The sequence below is a fragment of the Pangasianodon hypophthalmus genome, chromosome 25 (genome assembly GCF_027358585.1).
Source record: "Pangasianodon hypophthalmus isolate fPanHyp1 chromosome 25, fPanHyp1.pri, whole genome shotgun sequence".
In the NCBI taxonomy this organism is placed as follows: Eukaryota; Metazoa; Chordata; class Actinopteri; order Siluriformes; family Pangasiidae; genus Pangasianodon; species Pangasianodon hypophthalmus.
In genome coordinates, this window is record NC_069734.1 from 4,427,303 (window position 1) to 4,450,284 (window position 22,982).

Below are 22,982 nucleotides of genomic sequence, written 5' to 3' on the forward strand. Positions count from 1 at the left end.
AGTTTTTGTAGGGGAAAGCAGCTGTAAATGTGCTCTCAATGAAAAGAAAGTATGAAGTTTTTTTTTTTTTTAAAGAAAACATTCATATCTTGTATTTAATTCAATTTATCAATTTTTTTATTAAAGATAATTCTCACTTTATCTTTTGGAATGAATTTAAAAATCAGTTAAAACCTTGGAACCGTTATTTCACTAACAGATTCTCAGGACTGCTGAAATGGTGCAAAAGCTTCACTCTAAATAAAAAAAAAAAAAAAGAATTCTGCCTCACATGTCGTGACACCAGCACACTGCACGAGAGAGAGATTTTTTGAGGAGAGAGAGAGAGAGAAACTACTGAAAAATATCAACACCATCTTGCACACAATATTAATGTTTTCAGAATGGTTTAAATTTTTGTTGAGATAATGTAGGTGTATAATCTCCCACAAAACTTGTTAACAAAACTTCTTACTAGCTAACATTAGGTAGATGAAGAATGGTGTTATCATTGCTAGCTTCCAATCCATGCTAGCTTACAAGCTATTAGTAATGATTCATATCAAATAAAACTATAAACAGAAGCTTATGTTTGTAGTATTTGAAACAAAAAAACATTGAAAAAAAGTTGAACATTACCAACATCGTACAACATAACTAGCTAGCCAGTTAGCTGTATCCTACATTTTTATCCCCAAATAAAGCTAGATATGGTGAAATAACTTAAACCATGATATTGGACTGTATGTTTGCAATACTGTGAATTTCTCACGCAGTTCCAGCCATAATCCAGTGGCACGTTTAGACTGTATTTTACTCTCCGACACTTTATGATCACTGAACTTACTAAGTCTAGCTAATCTTGATCTCAGATTTAGCAGTGCTGATAACTTGGCAATGCAGCCCTGCATCTTAAATGATATACTACTACACATACACAAATTGTGTATATTTTAAACCGCAATCAATAGCGGAGAGTTAGGAATGTTTCTGCTACACGCAGTGAGAGAGCAGGGAGTCGTTTCTGATTTAGGTGTTATGTGATGTTACAGAATAATAAGCACTGGTAAAAAGACAAGAGGCAGGAAAAACAATAAACAGTTTGACATCTCTGGGTGCGAGTAGTATCTCTTCGCTCAAGTCTTTGGTTTTTATGACTGCTTTCATTAAGTCCTGACTGAAAGATTTGCTCTTCGTTGCAAGGGGAGGGGTGGGAAAGGGAAAGCGCACAGATCCTGGGGCTAGATGTTGATTTGAAGAGAGCAAGGAAGGAATAATAGCCTTTGATGTAAAGGAATAAAAGGTGCAGCTTCTCAGCTTTGAAGCTTGGATGTTAGGAAACTGCAAACTAATTGGGGGTGTAATCTCAAAGGATCTGGAAAGACGTGATTGTAAAGGCTACCATTCAGTGGATATGCTAGTCTTATCCCTGTTGTGACCTATTTTATAATTCAGCATCAGTTAAAACAAAATATACATAAGCACTGCTACAAAATGGAGCACAGTTTGTGCTGATGTGGACGAAAAAAGCAGCTCACGTGACCTGCATACTGTAACCTTAACACCGCTAGATGGTATTGACTAACTAACTAGCCTAGCTTTCTGTCTAGATTAGATTTATGATTATCAGTAATGCAGATGAAATAAAGATTTGTGTAACTTTAGTGATGAGGAGGTTGGGGGGGTTTCGTTGTAGCTTTGGAGGCAGAAAATCAAAAGAATTTGAGCTGCATTTGGCGTGACTGTATGACAGTTAAAGAGGGACATCACATCACATCTCCCCAAAGAGACATTATTTTTTAGTTACAATGCAACATTGGAATATTGGCAATGAAATATTTCAATTCAACATGTCATTAATCTCCTTATATTCGCTCAGTAGTGAATCTCATTTTTCACTCTGTCGTCCGGTTTGTTTTTCTTGCTTGGCCCCTGAACCTGCAGCAAAAGGTAAAAAAAAATGCTTGATAGTTTTATTCAGCTTTTTCTGAAAAAAGAACTTTTTTCAAGTTTGAAAGATGAACAAAAAGCATGACAGCAGTGTTTTTTCCCCTCAGAGATAGCAGCGTCTACCTTGTGCGCACCTTGCTGCCAATTCCCATAGCATTACATGTTAAATGTGCACTAATGGATAAAAAAAAACAAGTGTGGAAGCTGCTTGACCATACCTTTACACGAGCAGGAATTTGGTATGTATGTGCACAATATGAAGCCAAGACCAATCCTGTGGCAAGCGTGGTCTAACGTTTCTTCAATTCCCCCATGAACAACTTTAATTCTGAACTGTGATTAGTATCAATTAGTTAGCATTAACCAGAAATGTGTGTGTGTGTATGTGTGTGTGCATGAATTTAACTGTGTTTTCATCTTATCCCGTTATATACGACCATTCATTAAATGTTTATAGACACATTATGAAGAAAGATAAAGCTTGTAAGGAAGTAATAGAGATTTTTAGAGCCTCATGGTGAGTTTGAATAGTTAGCTTGCTTTGCTAATCTCCAACAAAGCTAGTACAAATCCTAGCACATAACATGTAAATCAAATAACCAATTTTCACATAGATTAGCACTTTATTTAATTTGTGTTTAACTAGTGAGCATTAGAAGCATTTACATTTTCAAAAAAGTACTGGACAGTGCATGGTAACAGGTTACAACAGTAGCAGTGGCTATACACTCGCTTGCTAGCATGAACATAGGGTAACACTGCGGTTTGCGACTTCTGTCTTAGAAACCACACAATCAGTTACATGCTTACTTTTGGACACCAAATCGAAAGTGAATGTTGTAGTGCAGTCACCTTTCAAACAGCTTCAACATAGGAACTTTTTTTTTTTTTTACAGCTCAGTGTTTCTTCTCAGATGATTTCTCCCCTCACCAGCACTAAATTATGTTCCTACACTTGTATTTACTTTAGCAGATCATACCTTTATGATGAAATGAATTTTTAACCATGTGGATCGCAGGGATTAAAAAAAAAAAAAAAAAAAGCAATGCAGCAACTTTTTTTGGCTGCTGAAATATTGATTTTAGGTTTTATCCACAACAAATCTCACGTCCTCCTGCTGCACTGCAGCTCAACCCGGCTGTGCAAAAACGTATTAAGAAAACTCCTGAAAGGGGGAAAAAAAAAGAATAAATATTTTGACTGTGGGGTTTACAGTAATAGTGTTCATTTTTGTTTTAACATAATTAAGATTGATGCACTCAGTCTTAAAAAACTGCAATTGCTACATTTATTATAATGGTGCTGTTTGGTTTTTGCTACAAAACCCTGATTTTAAATGAGGTGGTGTTGTGTAATTCTAGATCCCATTAAATTTTCAGCAGCCAGTACATGAATGGCATTATTTAAATTATGCAAAGGCACATCAGTCTGCCTAGTCGGCAATGCATAGTCCTTAAAATGGGCATGACATTGTTGAAATTTATTCAGAGTGAGAGGACTGCACAAGGATTGGGGTCTCATTGTGTGTTGTGTGACATTCAGCAATAGGTACACACAAAGAAATTGCCCCACCACCCCCACAACCCCAACCCCTTTACTTTAATTCGTTCTGATGGATGTCAATCATATCGGTTTGACATAAATGTTGAAAAAGATGATGACTTCTGGAAATGTCAGGTATGAATTTAGATCTTTATAACTATATATGTACACTAATTATAGCAATATTTGCATTTTATCTATATTAGCTTGGTAGTAGGTAGATGAAAACAGATTCATGGCTATTCCTCTGCTTCATCTTTCTGCTTGTCTTTTCATTAAAGGTGTTAAAAAGCCCTTAAAATGTTTTATACCCTATCTAATAGTAATGTTACAAGTAATTAGCTTAATTTTCAGCATGTTTCCTCATGTCGATGTCTACCATGTTTTTGGAAACGACTGTGTGTGAATGAAAACATTTTATTTAGTTATTATTTATTTGTAAAACTGAGCTAAAGATTTTACCAAAATAGGGCCCTTGGAATGAACAAGGCATGACACAATGATAATGAATGGTTATGACTGTGGTTAAGAAAATTAACAAAACAAATTTTTACTGGTTCATAATTGGTAATATATTATATTATACTGCAGCACTGTTGAATGTATTTGATTAATTTTCTATTACAGCCCCTAATGTAGGGACCTGTATGGAAGACACGCTACACAAACACATTTTAAAAAATGTGTAATTGTTGTTATGTTGAAGTTTTCTGAAAGGAGTTTATTTAACATTTTTGGAAGGAGTCTCCAGTGGCAGTGCTTTGTAACAGTCAAAGCTAAAGCTCTAACTTAAATGTTTCTACCACAGGAAAGTTAGCATGATGTAGGGCTTTCTGGTGTCTTGGTAACATGATAAGCTGAATTCTTGTCTTCTTACCTTCAAGAGAGAGAACTAACAGTGGGTGGTGATGGAACAACTTTTTATAGCTGCTAGAATGTGAGTGATAACAGAAGCTAACTTGTTTCACAGATATTCTACAACATTAAACGTAACTATAAATGGATAAAATGCATGACATGTCATTCTGTGATGAATAAAAACATAATCAGTGGCAAACTGCTGTGGTGTAAGAGGAATAAAACACTTGTTATAGGAAAATAATCAACTCTGGGGTTGTAATAGTAACTCCGCTCCATTAAACCACCCCTTTATTGATTGTTTTCCTACAACAGTACACCCCATTGTGTTTTCTACTTTACATATTTAACTCATTACTGTAATTCTTAGTAGTATATATTTGCTTTAGTAGTATCTTTTCTACTTTACAATGCCACACACACATGCACGGACACACATACACCCTTCCTTTTTTCCCCCCATTTGCTTCCTGCTGTGCTTCCTCATGTGCAACTACAAAATAAATAAATAAATAAATAAATAAATAAATAAATAAATAAATAAATAAATAAATAAAAATCAGGAGCCACCTGTGTAAAACCTTCCTGTATCCTTTATTATCATTTCCAATTTATTTACACATTTTTGTTATTATTCTATTTTTTTTTCAATATGTCCTATTTCTCGTCCTATTTTCAGAACCACTTACAACTTACGAACCCTCCTGCAGAACAAGACCTTAACACTTAACAATGCCGATCAGAAATCTGTCCTGTGCCACAAAGGAAGCATCATGTCTATTAAAACAAAGAGTATAATCTATGTTTAAAATCAATAAACAGATCTCTATTCAAATTTGATGAGTAAAGTATAATAAGGTGCATTTACTTGTATATAGTACCATGTGCTTTTCTTTAACACTTCCAATAAATCCAGAATTCATAATGCATTATACATTCTATTTAATATAATGTGTTATGTAGCATACATACTTTATGATTCATAAGTCTGCATGAATGCTCATAAGTAGGTATAGTTAATTGTATAACATTATAAAGTATGACTATACTGTATTTCTTCATGATATCAGGTTACAAAATGCATTATAATATATGTTCATAATAACATTGTAGACATTTATGTTATAATGCACCATAACACAGGCACTGGCATAACAGTTAGCAGTTAACAGTTAGCATAACGGTTATTATACGCGTGCCTGTATTATAGTGCAGTACAACATACTATGATTCTTATAAACAGGTATTATAATTTGTTGTACATTATAAAGTCTTGTAATTATAAATAAATATAAGCATCTAATCAGGATCATGTCAAATTATAATGTATGTATGTATGTATGTATGTATGTATGTATACCTTATAATACCTGGCATAAGTCTGCAGAATTGCTCATAAGTAGTTATAGTTATATCAATAACAATTAGCAGTTAATAAACTACACTGGAGCCTGTATATGTTGCATTAAAACTTGCTATGATGTTCTTATGAGCAGATGTTATAATTCTAATGTCACATGACATTAGTATGTATGTAGGTATGTATGTATGTATGTACACTATATATGTATGTATGTAATAAGAATGTAATATCTTATAAACATACTTATAATACCTTATGAATTCTAGATTTATAAGACTTTTCTAGTCCTCTGCTTGCTTGTCTAATCTTTTATAATGGATGTGCCCACATTAACACAGTCTGCCTGCACACTGACCTCTATTTTGTTTGTCCACGATTCTCAGTTTGTCCTCAAGAAACACAACGTCGATTCTACGCACTCGCAACCTGCACGAGATTTCCACACCTACATGTTACAGTTGCATTACCTACATAAAGTAACAACCCCATGAGAAGCCATGAAAACATTTATAATTTTATATTCAGTGTACAGAATTGTGAGTGCATTTGCAATAAGATAAGCTAAACATTCATTAATGAGTCATGGGGAAATGAAAGTGCACAAGAAAATATGAAAATATGCAAAAATACAGTATTATCCATGTGCAAAAAAAAGGTTCAGCAATGTTTATGATGCTAAATTTCTAATGTACAATGTATGACAACGTGGTTGTATGTAATAAAGCTGTGTGTAATATGAGATGACCTTGGTGTTATGGTCAGAAATCATTAGCAGACTGCATTCATGCTGTAATGAGGTCTCAGAGCTTGCAGAAGAGTGGGGGCAGGGGTGACATTAATACAATTGTAAGAAACACACACACACACACATACACACACACACACACACACACACACACACACACACACACACATGATCAATATGCTAATACAACTACCATCATTCTGAGCTTTATGTCCAGTGCCTCATTTTGTTGAATTTATACATGTTTTTATATTCACATAACAGTTAAAAAACAGTTTTGTCTGAAGGTTTTTTAAATAATAAGTGTAGTATAAATATAAAGAATAATATATAATAAAAAGATATTTATTGTTGTAAAAATGATTTTTAAAAATAAATACACACAGCAGTGCAACACAAACCAGATTGGTAACACTTTCTATGAAAGCTAAATACAGTTTGTAATGACCTGTGTATATATTCATAGGTCATGATGCATTATTAACACATAATGAATGTTATAATGAAGATAATAGCTATATTTATAATGCATTTATAAGGCACTTTACTTAATGCATTTACATAATGCATAACATTATGCATACTGTTTGGAGCAGTATGTTTAGTTGGATTTATTACACCAGTAATAAATAATGTTTTTGGTAACACTTTCTATGAAGGTCAAATGCATAAAGACCAATGAATGCATTCACTGCATTCATAACGGGTTATAATGCATTCATAAGGCATTATACATACTGTTATCATTGTTTATGAAAATTTGATACAATCGATAGCAGTGGTTATAATGCATGAATTATGAATTAAATATAAATTGTTAACAGAACACAGTATGAGTAGTCTTTATAATACATTATAATCACCAAGCCCCATTTTGCAGAGTGCATTATGAGAAAATATAATGGTGAGATAATGTGCACTATACTTGCACTATAAAATGCATTACTGAAGCAATTTAAAAATGTACTGGCTACATTTGCTAAAGCAATGCTGAAAACCTTATATAGTGATAGCAATGTGTATAATGTCTTATGAATACATTATAAAATGTTATATGTATGCATAAGCCATTATTCTGCCTTCATATAAAGTGTTACCATGACTGCATTTCCATTGTTTTATTAAGTTTTTGGTAGTAGGTTTTGTTTTTTCTTTTTGTCATTTATTTAAAAAAAAAAATAAAAATTAAAATACAGGGCTGGGTTTCTGAGGTGTTAGTGATATAATGTGTTATGAGCACTACTTATAATGTATCATGTTGGCAATTCATAACACATAATAAAGATATACATGATGTGTAATGCATTTTTATAAATAATTATAACAAGGTGTATAATGTATTATGAATGCATTATGACATGATATGCATGTGTTCATAGTTCATTATAAATATGACCTTTGTAGACAGTGTTACCAGCAGATTTAAATGAGATGCTCACTAACCAGAGACTAAATACTAAAAACAGAGATTTATCCCCTCTCAGCTGTGTGAAGAGAGTACTGTTTAGTGTTTAGTGAATGACAAGATGCAGACAAAAAAACAGAGAAAAAAAGAAAGAAAGCAAACGAGAGGGAAAGAGGCATCAGAGACAGACCAGAACAAATGAGTCAGTCGTAGGGAAAGAAAAAAAACAGGTGAGTCAGAGAGAGAGAGAGAGAGAGAGAGAGAGAGAGAGAGGCAGGGAAAGCATGCAAAGACAACAGAAGACAGGAACAATTTGGAGTGTTACACATTTTTTATACCCACTTCAGAGTATTTGCGATGTAGAAGTCTCTTCTACATTAGGATAAAAAAATATACACTTTCACCAGCCAGCCTCGTGTCCCAGGAGTGTCATTGCGTCAGCGATCATCATGTCATCACACTGATGCTGTTAACACTGCAATGCTTTGGGGAGAATAGCGTGTTTAATGGACGTTGCTATTAGACAGGCTGTACAACACACATACACACACACACACACACACACACATATTGCTAATAGTACACAAAGGAGTTGAGGCAGTGAATATACTGTGTATATAAATATAATATAAGAATATACTATATATTTGGAGATGTTTAAAGCTTAAGAGACAGACAGAGTAGATGTGTGTTAAGACGCACCGGTCCCTTGGCTTGTCGAACGATTGAACGGAGCCGTAATATTCTAATTGCATCTATCCCATCATAAAATCTTGTTTTCCTTGATTACTTTGATGTTCAAATGGGAGCACAGGGGCCGTTCATAATTATTTATTTATTTATTTCTACACCACTGCTTCTCTCTCTCTCTCTCTTTCTCTCTCTCTCTTTCTCTTTTTATTGGCACAGTAGTTGAATTACACCCATGCAGCCATGCACACACACCCAGAACAGGTTTGCTCATTAGCGTAACACTCCAGTGTCCCCTACAGGCAACAGGCTGTACTACTGATCCCAGCCACTCGGCGCTTGTCGTGGATTTATGACTCCATTCCCTTTTCTGTATGAAATCCCATTTAACTGTGTAGTTTGTCTCTGTGCTCCTGGCCTGCCATGCCTGTGTTGTTTCTCTCTGCGCTCAGTCATGTCAGCCCGAATGCAATGCACGCATCCATCTAACTAAAGACGTGGACCTGTAATAACATCAGGAGCAATTTCTGAGCAGCTGTAATTGTAGTATTAGTGCTGCAGCGGAAGCGAAGCAGGGCCATTAAAACCAGTGAAAGTATCTCAGCGGTGTTCATGGAAACCTAGTCTAAGCTCTTGAACCATCAAGCAAGTACGGGATAACTTCTGGGAGGATAAAGTAATGATTTCAAAAAAAATTTTTTACACTAAATGTAAATTATGTTCAAATAATATGTAACACTTTACTTAAAGGTAGTGTTTATAGAGTTACTTGACACATGACAACTGACATAAGCCTACATAAATATTATTAAAAGTTTATTCACTATGGTGTCAGCTGTCAAGAAGACAGGTTTTGTGAATTTCCATGTCAAGTCGAGAAATGTAGATTTTTGTTAAAATTAAGTCTTTTCTGGACTGATGTCATGACAACTGACTTTGTAGCTCAGTGCAATTTTGGTATATTCGAGTCATATAGCATACATAACTCTGTCATTAAGATGTCAAGACATTGTCATAAATATTTATAAAAATCTTATAAGTAGAAATAACACACACACACGCACACACACACACACTGTGTCCTTTGCACTGGTGAAGAGCTATAGTTCCAGAGCTTCTTCCACACACACACATTACTGTTATACACAGCATGTTAGCTAATTAATAGGTTAAACCTTTAACCTTTAACTTTAGGTTTTCAAATTAAATCTTTAAAACACCAAATTAAAAAAAAAAATAAAACATACACAAAAACAAAAAATACATTTGGTCCTTTATGGTCCTCACGACATAAGGGCTAAATAAGTGCAGACACACACACACACACACACACACACACACACACACACATGCACAGTTCAAGTCAAATCATTGAGAGCAGAGCAAGAAGGACGTATTTGTCCCTAATGTTCTTTAACTTTCAACAAAGATATAAAGGTCATTATGGGAGCATTGCAAAACAATGCCACATTCGTTTAATGCCATGGTTTTTACGAAGTACACAACACACACACACACACACACATATATATACTATTAGATCTGGATTTCCCTTAATAATAAAAGTGGACAGGGATGTTGCAGATGAGGGATTAGTATAATTATTCTAATCAGTAATGAGATGTCTAATTTGAGGCGTCATCTTAATTGCACACACTAAATACAATATTTCATCCTCGAACTAATGGCCACTCAATTTGACCTCTAATTAACGACACTACTTTCATAGTGTGTTGTTTCATTTACTTTAATTTAATATTTTTATGTGTATTGAAGAGGAAATTGAATGTGTTGTCAGCAGTTTAATAAACCTTTCAACTTTTATCTCGTTATAAAAAGCCATTGTCAAACTGTCCTTATACATCCCTCTCCCTCTCTCTCTCTCTCTCTCTCTCACACACACACACACACACACACACTTTCTCGCTCTCTCTGACGCTCTTTCTCCCTCATATACACACTCTATCCCACTTTTTCTCTCACACACATACATTCCCTCTGTGTGTGTGTGTGTGTGTGTGTGTGTGTCTGACTCTGTCTCTATCACACATACACATACCCTTTCTCTCTACCCCTCTCTCTCGGTCTCTCTCTCTACCCCTCTCTCTCCCTCTCACACACACACACACACACACACACACACACACACACACGCACACACAGACACACACACACACTTTCTCACTCTCTCTGACTGTCTTTCTCCCTCACATACACACTTTATCCCTCTTTCTCTTTCACACACATGCATTCCCACTGCGTGTGTTTCTCTCTCTCTCTCATTTACACACTTTCTCGGTCTCTCTCCCTTACATACCCTTTCTCTCTCTCTCTCTCTCTCTCTCTCTTTCTCTCTCTCTCTCTAAAACAACTGTAATAAGCAAGCAATAGCTCATAATATCACACATCATAATACTCACAATGCCGAAAGCATATTTCTGCCAGAGTCAGGAAAATGGTGAAAGTGAAAAAAAATCTTAGTAAAAAACAGCCTTAATCAGTCAGAATGCTGGTCTCTGCAATCCCATCGGCTGTACGTGCAGCAGTTTAGCAACAAGTTATTTCTATACCATGGACGAAGCTGTATTTGAAACCCTCTAGCAGTTTACAAATTTCTTCTGCTATCTCATTTATAATGGTAAACCTCCCACTAACACCGGCACTAGTACCTAAAACAATATATTTACATCTGATTATCTGATTTTATTTCTCTTACAATATGAGGTCAGATAGATAAGCATAATGAAGTGTTGTGACAGCTTGTCAGTCAAACAAGCCACTCCCCCTAGATCATGGTGATGTCAGAACATGTTTGTTTGTTTGTTTGTTTGTTTGGAAGATACAGTATGTTGTTAAAGAAATCTTTTATGAAGAGTAATAAGAATAATAAGAGAATATGAAGTTTAATTTGACTGGTATCTCCAGCTCCAGTGATTCACACACTATTGGAGAACTCAAAAATTAAAAAAGAAGACGAAGGAGAAGACACAATGATTAGGTCACACTCTATTACTATCTATCTGTGGCTTCAATTATATACTGTTCAGTAGTGTTAAATGGTTTTCTTCACAGTTTGCCGCTAAAATATGACATGCTGGAATGGTGACCGGCCGTTTTATCCATCATTTATGTCAAAATCATATTCATCTTTCAGAATTCAGGTGACAGAACCATTAAATCGTTTTTAAAGTATCCATTTCTCATAGCGCATGAAAGCTGTGCTCTCGTTCACCTCTGCGTACTTTTGTCGAAAATAGATTCCAGGCATCACAAATACAGTTAGCTGTGCAATTTCTCCGTGACTGATTTCGGAGAAGCAGCATTTCACTTCTCGCGGTAAATGTGCTGATGAGCATCATTAAATGAGTGCTGTGTCCATACATTTAGAAGCAACACAATAGCCAATTTCATCTACCAATGTCATTTCACTCTCCACTGCCCATGAGTCAATTTCATTCTTTGGAACAATTACTCTAAACCCCCTTTCCACCCCTCCACCCTTTCAGCTCTCCATCCTTCCCCCTGCCTCTCTCTCGCTCTCTCATTCCAATCCTCAGACCTAGTTAAGATCAGATGACGGTTATCTTAGGCATGCTACTGTATTTTCTTTATTTATTTTTTTTTCTCCTGAAACAGACACACAGTATTGTCTCTATAACATTCCTTTACCGTGACATGTCATGGATGACTAACCAGAGCTCTGGAAGCCAGTGGGAAAATGTTTCTTCTTTTACCCTTCAGCAAATTAATAACATATGACCGTGAAGCTCAGACAATGGAAATGTTACAGGGAAAATCTACAGTGAAAATCTAAATCAATTCAATTTAATTTCATTTGTATAGAGCTTTTAACAATGCACGATGTCACAAAGCAGCTTAACACTTAATGCTTGTATTATTACTCAGTTGTATGCACATTTTTCACTTTTTACCATTTCATTTTGGCCTTCCTCTTACTCGTTACAAATCTCAAGGATCATGTTTTCGGTAACACATTAAGTTTCTCTTATCTAACATAACGTAACAGGAACAAACCATGAACTTCAGCATTATTACACCTTACACCACAGTGCGATTATATTCTTGAATCTGATTGGTCAGAAGGTTTTATTTTTTTATAACAGCACCACTTAGTTCCAGCTGTAACATGAACGATGGATTTTGTTTCTATAGAAACAGCTCATATACAGGGACTTGTATGGCAGACACTCCACATAATCTAAGACTAATAATAAACAGATTTTTAAAAAATGTCATTGTTCAACAAAGAAAAATGTATAATCCTTGATGTGGTGAAGTTTTTTTGTTACGTCATGTTTATTTAACATTTATGGAAGTACTTTGTAATAGTCAAAGTGCTTTCTAAAGTTTCCCAGCACAAGAAACAGACAAGTTTATGTTTTCCAGTTTCTCAGTTAAATGACAAGTTGCTTTTTTTTGAAAGAAAGAGAGAAAAAGGAGATGCTGATGAAAGAACGACTGTTTATAGTTGCTATAACAAAAGTGATAACGGGAACTAACCAGTATTATAGACATTCCACAACAATTAATCTAACTATAAACCGTGACATGCTGTTCATTAATAAAAATGTAACATCATAATCTTTGGCAAATCGCTGAGCTATAAGCGGAGTAACACACTTTGGATTGAGCTGATATACAAAAATAATACTTTTTGCATCATACTGTATCACACCACCCTGGCATGTATTATTTTCGTGGCATGGTCAGCATGGTCAGTTGTGTCTTATTCCTACATAAGTAATGTTAATATAGCAACATAATAAATAAACAAGTATTAATATATATTTCGTGACTTGAGTATTATAAGGTTCTAACCGGCATTTGGGTGGACAATGAGTTAAACATGTAAAAACTATGCTCAAAGCTCATCCATTATACAGTGGATAACTTCATGTGGATATTATAGACTTAAAGCTAAAACTCTACTGACATCAACAATGATCCTGATTATTATACTAAAGATCTTTCCAAGATACTTAGCACTGCTTGACTCTATAATATACAATTGTAGAAGAGTAATGATTTATATTCTTACTATCTGGTGTCACCCAGGAGAGGATGAGTTCCCTTTTGAGTCTGGTTCCTCACAGAGTTTCTTCCTCATGTCTTCTCAGGGAGTTTTTCCTTGCCACCATCACCTCTGGCTTGCTCATTAAAATTGCATTGTATTATAAAATTCTATTGAGTTGAATTGAATTAAACTTCAATGGGGGATGTTTTATTTTCCTGTGGTGTTACATTTTATTTTGTACAAATAAGTTTAGTTATACAAGGTTCTATCTGCCAGCCAATCATCATCTAAGAAGAACATAGCACACACACAACGCAGCCAGCCATGACCAATCAGTATCCTTGTTCTATTTATGTTTTGATAGAAAAGAGCAGACTTAAAGCTCAGTATGGTGAGCCAGAGGAGAAAATAACTTTTAGCTGTAAATGTTTTACATATGCTAGATGAGAGTAATAAAGTAACTGTTAAAAAAAAAAAAAAAACTTTAAATAGAGTACACTTTTACAATGTATAAATATGTGATCTAATGCATTATCATAGTTACTTTTGCCTGGCTACAGGACTGATCTCATTTTAAAAATGTATGAATTCAAAGAAACATTTTGGATTTTGTTCAGTTTTAATGAAGTCACACGAAAAGGTTAAATTTAGTCTTTGTCATTTTTAACAAAATTGAGTTGTTACATATTTGTGAGACCATACGTGAGAAAAACAAATCTTCTATTTCCAGTTAAATTGATTAACTTTGGGTTTTGAATACTTATTAATATTTATGAATATTTACATGTGGATATTTAAATTTGCCACCTCACAGCTCCAGGGTTCCTGATTCGATCCTGCGCTCAGGTTATGGTCTGTGTGGAGTTTCTCATGTTCTCCCCATATCTGCATAGGTTTCCTCCTGGTTCTCCGGATTCCTCCCACTGTCCAAAAACATGAAGGTAGGAGGACTGGTTAAGATAAATTGGCCCTAGGTGTGATTGAGTGTGTGAATGTATATGTGCATGGTGCCTTGAGATGGACTGATGTTCCGATGAATTCTCTCACCTTGTTCTTGGATAGGTTCTGGATCAACCATAACCCTGACTAGGATAAAGTGATTACTGAAGGTAAATAAATGAATGAATGAATGATAGTTGCTTTTACTTTTAATTGAGTAATGCTCTCATTTATACTTTCATTTAAGTATATGTTTGTGCTTTCGGGTTGTGCTTGTGGCAGGAAAAGAATCTGCATGCATAGCCTATTCCTAATAATTAATAACCAGAGAACTCCCCACGTTATAAATATGGCTTATTAAATATGAAGAGATACTTACTGTAATATTGATCAGCCAGTTCACTAATATTCACTGGAAACTTGATGCCAGTAAACAGCACATAGAAGCCAGGGAATTCATTTACTTAATCTCTGAGCACACTTACATAATACATAACTTTCATATCCATTAGTGTAACAGTTCATCTGCACAGGTCAAGCTAAAGCAGTTACAGAAAATAAGACCATTCATCATTTTAGGTTTATGACACTAACCTCAAATTGTTTGTGCATTTCATTTCGCATCCATTTGTGGCTCAATATGTTTCATTACTCACTAAAAACAATCCCTATTATTATACATTGTGTTGCTAGCACAATATTTCTATTTGCAGTGCCAGATAGCAATACAAATAGATGAAGTGCACCAACATGACATGTTCTGTTCTTCAATTACTTTGCTGGCCCAAACCACGTGGGTTAAAAGCCAACAAACCATAACTTTTCCTGACGTTTTCTTCCCCTCTGGTGACCGTTGATGGATTTTCCCTGACAAAGCATTCATTATCTCACAGAACAGAGAACGATAAATTCTCCCTCTCTCTCTCTCTCTCTCTCTCTCTCTCTCTTGCTCTCTTTCGCTCTCTCTCTCTCACTTACTCTTTCTTTATTGCTTGTTCACTTTTTAAAAAAAAAATCAAAATGAACACTACAGTCCAAGCTTCAGAGCTACATGTTTTATTAAAAAAATGATTACATATTTTACATTATAAATACAGTGACCTGCTCAATTATTTTGTTGCTGTTTAGATACAGAGCGTAATTGAAGTCAAGTACAGGCATAGTTTATCTAGGTCAGGCCATGGAGACATGTCTCTCTGAAGAAAAAAAAAAAATCTGGATTCTGTTAGTTTCAATTCCATCTGACGTGAATTATGTGTGCGGTGATGTCAGGAGGCAGCTCCATCTTACTTTTAAATGAAGCGAAAGGTGACTGGTTCAGTTTAAATCAGGATAAATGAAATTTCCAGCACTGTAATACCTGTCAGCTTTGGGTGAAGGCTGCATGGTTAGTATATTGACAGAATTTAATTTGAAATATCGTATCACCTCAATCAAATAGCACGAGCGATGCTTGTTTAGGGGTGTAATGAGTTGAGGTAAAATTGAGGCCTGGATCTTCTTTGGGGTCATACGCACAGTCCAAAATTATTCAAAAATCTCATATATATGATATATAATATACGACATAAAAAGATATGGTATACATAAACATACACAGGGACTTGTATTGATCCACATAAGTCTAATAATGTGTTGATATGTTGTTGTTGTTGTTGTGTAAAGTGTTGCTATGGTGAAGCTTTCTGTTAGGAGATGTTTATTTAACATTTATGGAAGAAGTCTCCAGTGTCAGCGCTCTTTGTAACAGTCTGTATTTTATCCACCATGGGAGAGTCTTCAGCACAGAGCAGTTTGCGCTTTACTGTTTCTCTGAAACGTGATAAGCTGCTTTTGTTTGTTTGTTTGTTTGTTTGTTTGTTTGTTTGTTTGTTTTTGGTCATATTAACTTCAAGAAAGAATACAGGAGATGATGCTGGTGATCAAACAACTGTTTGTAGCTGCTATAACATGAAGCATGAAACAGGAGGTAACTTGTGTTGAGTGTATTCCACAACATTAAATTTAACTATGAACAATAAAAAATCACAATATTGTATTCTTTGCATTACATTCATTGTGGTATCAGTGAAATAACACACTTCAGACCATGCTGTTATATGAAAAAAAATATAACTCTGTTGACTGTCATTCCTTACATATTACATTTATTAGATTCCTTACTTATTACATACTGTAAATTAGATTCCTTACATATTACATTTATTAGATTCCTGTTACTAATTAAAAAGGTCAAAATTGTAGCAGTAACAAGTTGAGAATAAAATTATTTTAACTTGTTAATCCCTCGTTGCTACTAAATGGCACTAACTCTAAAGTCCACATTAAAACAGTAAAATATAATGGTAACACATTGAGTTACCTATAAATAATATGCTAACATCTTAACTTTTTTAGTTAGTACAAAACAATTACTAATTGTTGTTCTAGTTAGTAAATAGTACTGTTTTCAGTTTAGCTTTTTCAGCAAAATCTCAGCTTAATCAATAGATCAAACTAATTCTTTCAAATGTTTATATAGTTTCATAACATGAAATTTATTCCACCACTCACCCCCCCCCCCCCCCCCCCCCCCCCCCCCCCCCCAAGAAAAATCAAGTATTTCTACAGAAACAACCAAAATATATTAGAGATTCAAATAAGTAAGCTTGTTTCGATGGATTTTGTTCAATATCATAAAAAAATAAGTTAAAACTAAATGAAGTACAAACACAAACCTCATCTCTAACTTTAACCTTCAGAATTTTATATACAATTTGAGAATAGTTCTGAATTTGAACGTGTGGGACGATGATGCTGTCTGATATGATATATTACATATGTAATACAGTATACTACATGTTGTAATATATATTACAACACAGTATGATGTTGGAGCTGCAAAATGCAGACTTACTTCTTCACCTTGTTCCCCTATTATTACATTTCACACTAATCTACACATTAATTTCACAAATTAGTCCATTAACATGACCCAGTGGTGTTCTATTAATGCAACACATCACATCTTCACTTGCTGTTACCTGGCAACAAGAAGGTGTTACTTTATTACAAACTACATAGCTGACAAAATCTATCTGAAAACAGTTCAGTGAAAGAAAGAAATAATATTACACAACATATGAATATCTATACATCCTGTTTAAGATGTTTTTTCTTTTAAGAGTTAAAATGCAACTTCAGTATGTCTGTAAAAAGGTGGTGAGTGAATACAAGGTTTCAGGATATCAGTGCTGATATCAAAGCATATCAATTATGGACAGCTTGTTAGTATATTTAACACACCATCATTGATTTACTACCAATTCGTTAAGTGGTAAAGAATGTTTATTAAGATGTATGATGCTCAAAATGATCAAAAGTCTTACAGAAGCAAAGTTGGTTTCCTATTATATATTCACCTCAGGTTTAAATAGAACCTGTTTTTTTAAGGTTTCAAGGTTTAAACAGAATATCCACACTTTTACTTTGTGTTTATATTCCATTTTGAACATGATCTGCTTTAGTTTCACTTTACACTTCCACAAGTTTTCAAGAACAACCAAGACACACAAAAACTAGTTTACATACTGTATTGCTTCCTTCCCTGGTTTGCATGTGACATAATTTCTGTAAATATTCTTTATAATTAAAAGAACGTCAACATCAGAGTAGGCTGGTATAAATAGGCTAGCAAGACTAAGCTTAAAAATACCTAAAATAATAATAATAATAATAATAAGGCTTAAATTAAGTGTAATGCACAGGACTTAAAGAGATAATCAGGTACATTTTGCAAGAGGTTTATTATGAACAATATCCACAATCTAAAATACACAAACACTGAAGAGTCCAGGGTCATACATAAAAAGACTAATGATGCAGAACTGTACAAAGACTAATACTAAATCATAGTCAATGAAACAGGAAGAGATAAGTACACAGAATGTCTCTGAATTGCCAGAACAAATGGAGATCTAAACTAGAAAACCGAGGGTCATACACAAAGCTCAATCAGGAATACAGAGGCTCAGAACTTACTTCATTACTAACAACTAAAAGTCAGAGTCAAATTTAATTGAAAAGCCCATTTAAAACAACAATTGTTGACTGATGTACTGTACAAAAGCTCAAATAAAATCACTCAAATGAATAAAATAAAGTTTATAAACTAGGCTGATAAAAAAAAGCTTGGTAAAAGGTAGAAGAGTACTAGAATAGGTGAATAAAAAATTCAAATAACAATAATATTTTAAAGACAGATAAATTACAAAATTCCATAAGGTAAAATATTAAATAAATAAAAAATACAGAAATTGCACCCCACTGCATCACCATATTCCACACCTCTTACAGCTAGGCATAGGCCAAAGAGAAAAGCAGGGTATTTAAATGAGGCTAAACAACTAGCAAGAGATTAAACAACTGGCAAGGCTTCACGGTTATTCTCTGTGTACATGTGCCTTATATATACTGAGCACAGGAAATGAGAATGACCAATGAGGAAGCATCCTAGAAATTTGGGGGAGGGTGCCCCCAGTGGTATGGTGGTGAAAAGTCCAGTGCAGATGTGACAATAACTCTTATTAGCTGTTAACAGAGTGGATTATTTTGGACTTTTGTGGAACCAACAGCAACACCACCTCCAATGCTCATAAATAAAAATAGAAACAATGGTATGAACTTGAGACTGGGGCTGATTTCTTTCTAGCCTAGACTGTCAGGTGTCAGGTGAAACATGCCATAGATTTCATTTGAATTTCGGCGAATTTATTTAATCCCGCTTTGTTGTCACATCCGTAACACATCACCGGCAATGACTGAGAATGCGCGTGTGAAATAATCATGAACAAGGTGGATTACTGTCTCGGTCATTCAAGTTATACCAAGGAACAAATGACAGAACAGGAAGTTTTATGTGGCTTGAATTAAAGAGCTGGCTAACAACAAGCACTTTTCTGTTTTTCTGTTAAGTGCACTTGCTGTTCATAAAAGCCAAGGCATGACCACGGACATGAAATGCTTAAAAAAAGTAGCAATCATGGCTGGTGATGCCTATTTCTCATTCAATGAGAGTGTTTCTGTTTGTAAAAGCTTTATATCTGTATGATGAGACCCCATGCTATAAAACTCAACCATAATGGTCTCCTAATAGTAACTGATTAGTAATATAACTTTTTTAGCCTGTCCGTGGTCCGATATCACAACTAGTCATAACTTCATAACACACTCATTAGCTATGAATTAATGTCTAATATGTGTGCTATCTATATCACTCTGTTTTTTTACACTGCTTGTCCTAGTAACTCAGTAGACACGGTGTATTCACTGCACACAGTCATTCTCTTCATCCATCCATGCCAGTTCAGCTCCATGTGACAGGTGGTATTAGTATTCTGTTCATGCCTGCACTGCGTGAAGCTCTGACTGTAATCAGAAAGCTCCCTCTAAGCTTATTCACTGCAAACGAAGAGCCTGATCCATCCACACGGCTCAGCGGATAAATAAAAGAGTTTAGCCCGCGGCCATTATGAGAGCATAAACCCGGAGAGCATTTCTGCAGGTGATTAGAACAATGACGGCGAGATACGGAGAGACAGTGAGTGAGAGATGGAAAGAGATAGACAGAGAGGATGTTTAACACTGTGCTGGTAAGTAATGAACTTAGCTGAAGTGATGTAGGTGGGGGATAAGAAAAGTGTAGGTCAGATCGATCACTAACAGCGTGACTGACACGAAGAGACAAGATGCATGGTGTGAGAAATGTCTGACAAGATCTCCCCTCACCTCCATTCAGTACAATAAACACAGATACACACACACATGAAGCATGAAGACACTGAGGTTCACTAAGGTTATTTTGTACACTCTGAAGACAGAAGATATGCTGTAAAGCTGAATTTATATCAATACATTTGCAATTACACTTAACCTCAGCATTATTATTATTATTATTATTATTATTAATTGCTAGCATTTTATTTTAGAGTATGGTAAGGCCCTAGTATTTAATTTCGGTAACCATGTTGTAATTACAAAGAATTTTAAATACAATTTTAGATCATTTTAGATTTTAGATACTTTGCATATCAGATTTTAGGGCACAAATATATAAGTACTAATGTAAAAAAAATATAACACCAACATAACATTACGTAACACATAACATAACACTTCTACCAAACTGCTTTAGTTGAGACATACAGTATATATGTAACTGAAAAGTACAATTATACATCAGGGCTGTTAATTTCTTGAATCTGATTGGTTAGGAGGTGTTGATTAATTTTCTGTAACAGCAGCTCTGCCAGTAGTTCCTGTCGCAAGGTTTATATTAATGCACTTGTTCTAATACTGTACATTATCATTTCTACAGTTACAACCTACACTTTTATGAGACTTATATGGCTTGAACAGATTTTTTAAAAAAGTTTGTAATCATTTATTTCTGTGAGATTAAGCATTTTTGGAAGGAGTCTCCAGTGTCAGCACTTTGAGCACAAGTTTTCCAACATGGGAAAGACTTTGTGGTTTCTCTGTAACACGGGAGGATGCATTTGTTTGTTATTAACTTCAAGTGAGACAAAAAGGAGATGCAGGCGACGAAATATCAACAAGAACTTGTTTTGTGGAAGTTCCACAACATTAAAAGTAACTATAAATGAATAAAAAGTACATGTTCTTTAGTTAATAAAAACATTGTGATATTTAGAAAATATTGCCGTATTGTTGTATGAGAGGAATGGATCATATTTTTATTGAAAAATAATCAACTTCATAGTGGTGATAGTAATACACAGCACACACCATCATTGATTATTTTCCTGTAACAGCACACCACATTGAGTTTTATTTCTCACAAAGCATATGTTTAACAATTAATATAATGGTACAGAATTATTTCATTTACCTGAAAGTAAATAATAATTATTATAAATACATCAATTTAAGGAATTTAGTATCAAACCTTGATATAGCTGGTATTTTTTAATATTAGAAATTGTGTACTTACATTTCCAGCTTGTAAAGTATGCACCATGTATTACTTTCATGTTTACAAATTATTATTTGTTAAATTTAGAGTCATTTTTGCATTGTAGCACCAAAGGACTACTATGTGAATGTTTGATATGTACGATGATATCAGTATTCAATTGTCTTCATTAATAGCTTTTATATGAAATTTAATTTCCAATGTGATTCTCCAAAATGAAGCAGAAAATGGTATTTATGTCATGTGTACATGGTCATCATGATCTAAACGAAAAATTATCAAACACTAACAGCCACTAGGGGTTAATACAGACTGATACACTGCCTGTTATATTTGGGTGTTCATGATTTTTTTTCTCCCCATAACAAAGGAGCTGCTAATGCAATAACATAAGCAGTAATGAGCGTTAGTCATTAGAGATGCAAATCGTTCTGCTGGACTCCACTGAGACTGCAATCAGCGCAACATTACACAAATATAAACACATTATCCCTCATTATAGAGCAAAGGCAGCTTTCTGACTCCATCACTCACACACACACATACACACACAGTGGACCTAATCCAGCTGGTTGCCATGGATTCACTGGGGAAGGAGGGTGAAAAACTGAGAGAATGCATAAATAAAATAGACATGGACTGTGTGTGTGTGTGTGTGTGTGTGTGTGTGCGTGCACCTGGACTGTGTGTGTCTGATTTCTACATCTACATATATACAGCTCCAAGGTTCAGTGTTAAGGCAGTCATGCATGGTGTCTGTATGCGTGTGTGTGTGTGTGTGTGTACGCTCCTATTTACAATGTGAACATATGCTTCCCCGTTTTTTCCCCTGAGCTTCAGCACATTGTACATGCATTCTGAGATGATCTAACAGGACATAGGTAAGGTAGTTTTGGAGCCCGAGGCCACAACTTTCCTACATCCAGTCGCATCTACGCAGAATAAAATATCACTGATTGTAGAGGTCAGCCAGATCAAGGGTACTAGAACAGACATGATCAGTAAGATCAGATTGTTCTAGACAGTCCCACCATTTTAGAATGGTCATAAGCATAAATTTTTGTGCCTGATGACAATATATTAGTCTTAAAATGAGCTTCAGTACCCAGGGGTAAACATCTGGTCATAAGCCACATTAGTGTTCATTTTATAGATGTAAATTTAAAGACCTTTGAAAGAAGTGGTCTGTAAACCAGGCATAAAATTTGCACCTAACCTGGAGTAGGTGTAAAGTCAAATTCTAGACCATTTCCATGGTAATTGTTTTAAATATTAGCTATCACATTCATGCATCTGGTTTCTTTATTTATTTTAGACGACATTCACTCTTGACATCAAAATATATTCTGATTTGACACATTTTTATATAGTAATGAAATCTGATACATATCTGATATGTAACCTGAACAGCGAAATCAGAATTTATTAAACTTTTACATCAATCCAACCCAAAATTATTTTTATAGTATAATCTCTTCTGGAATGTTGATTTCTCAAGATTT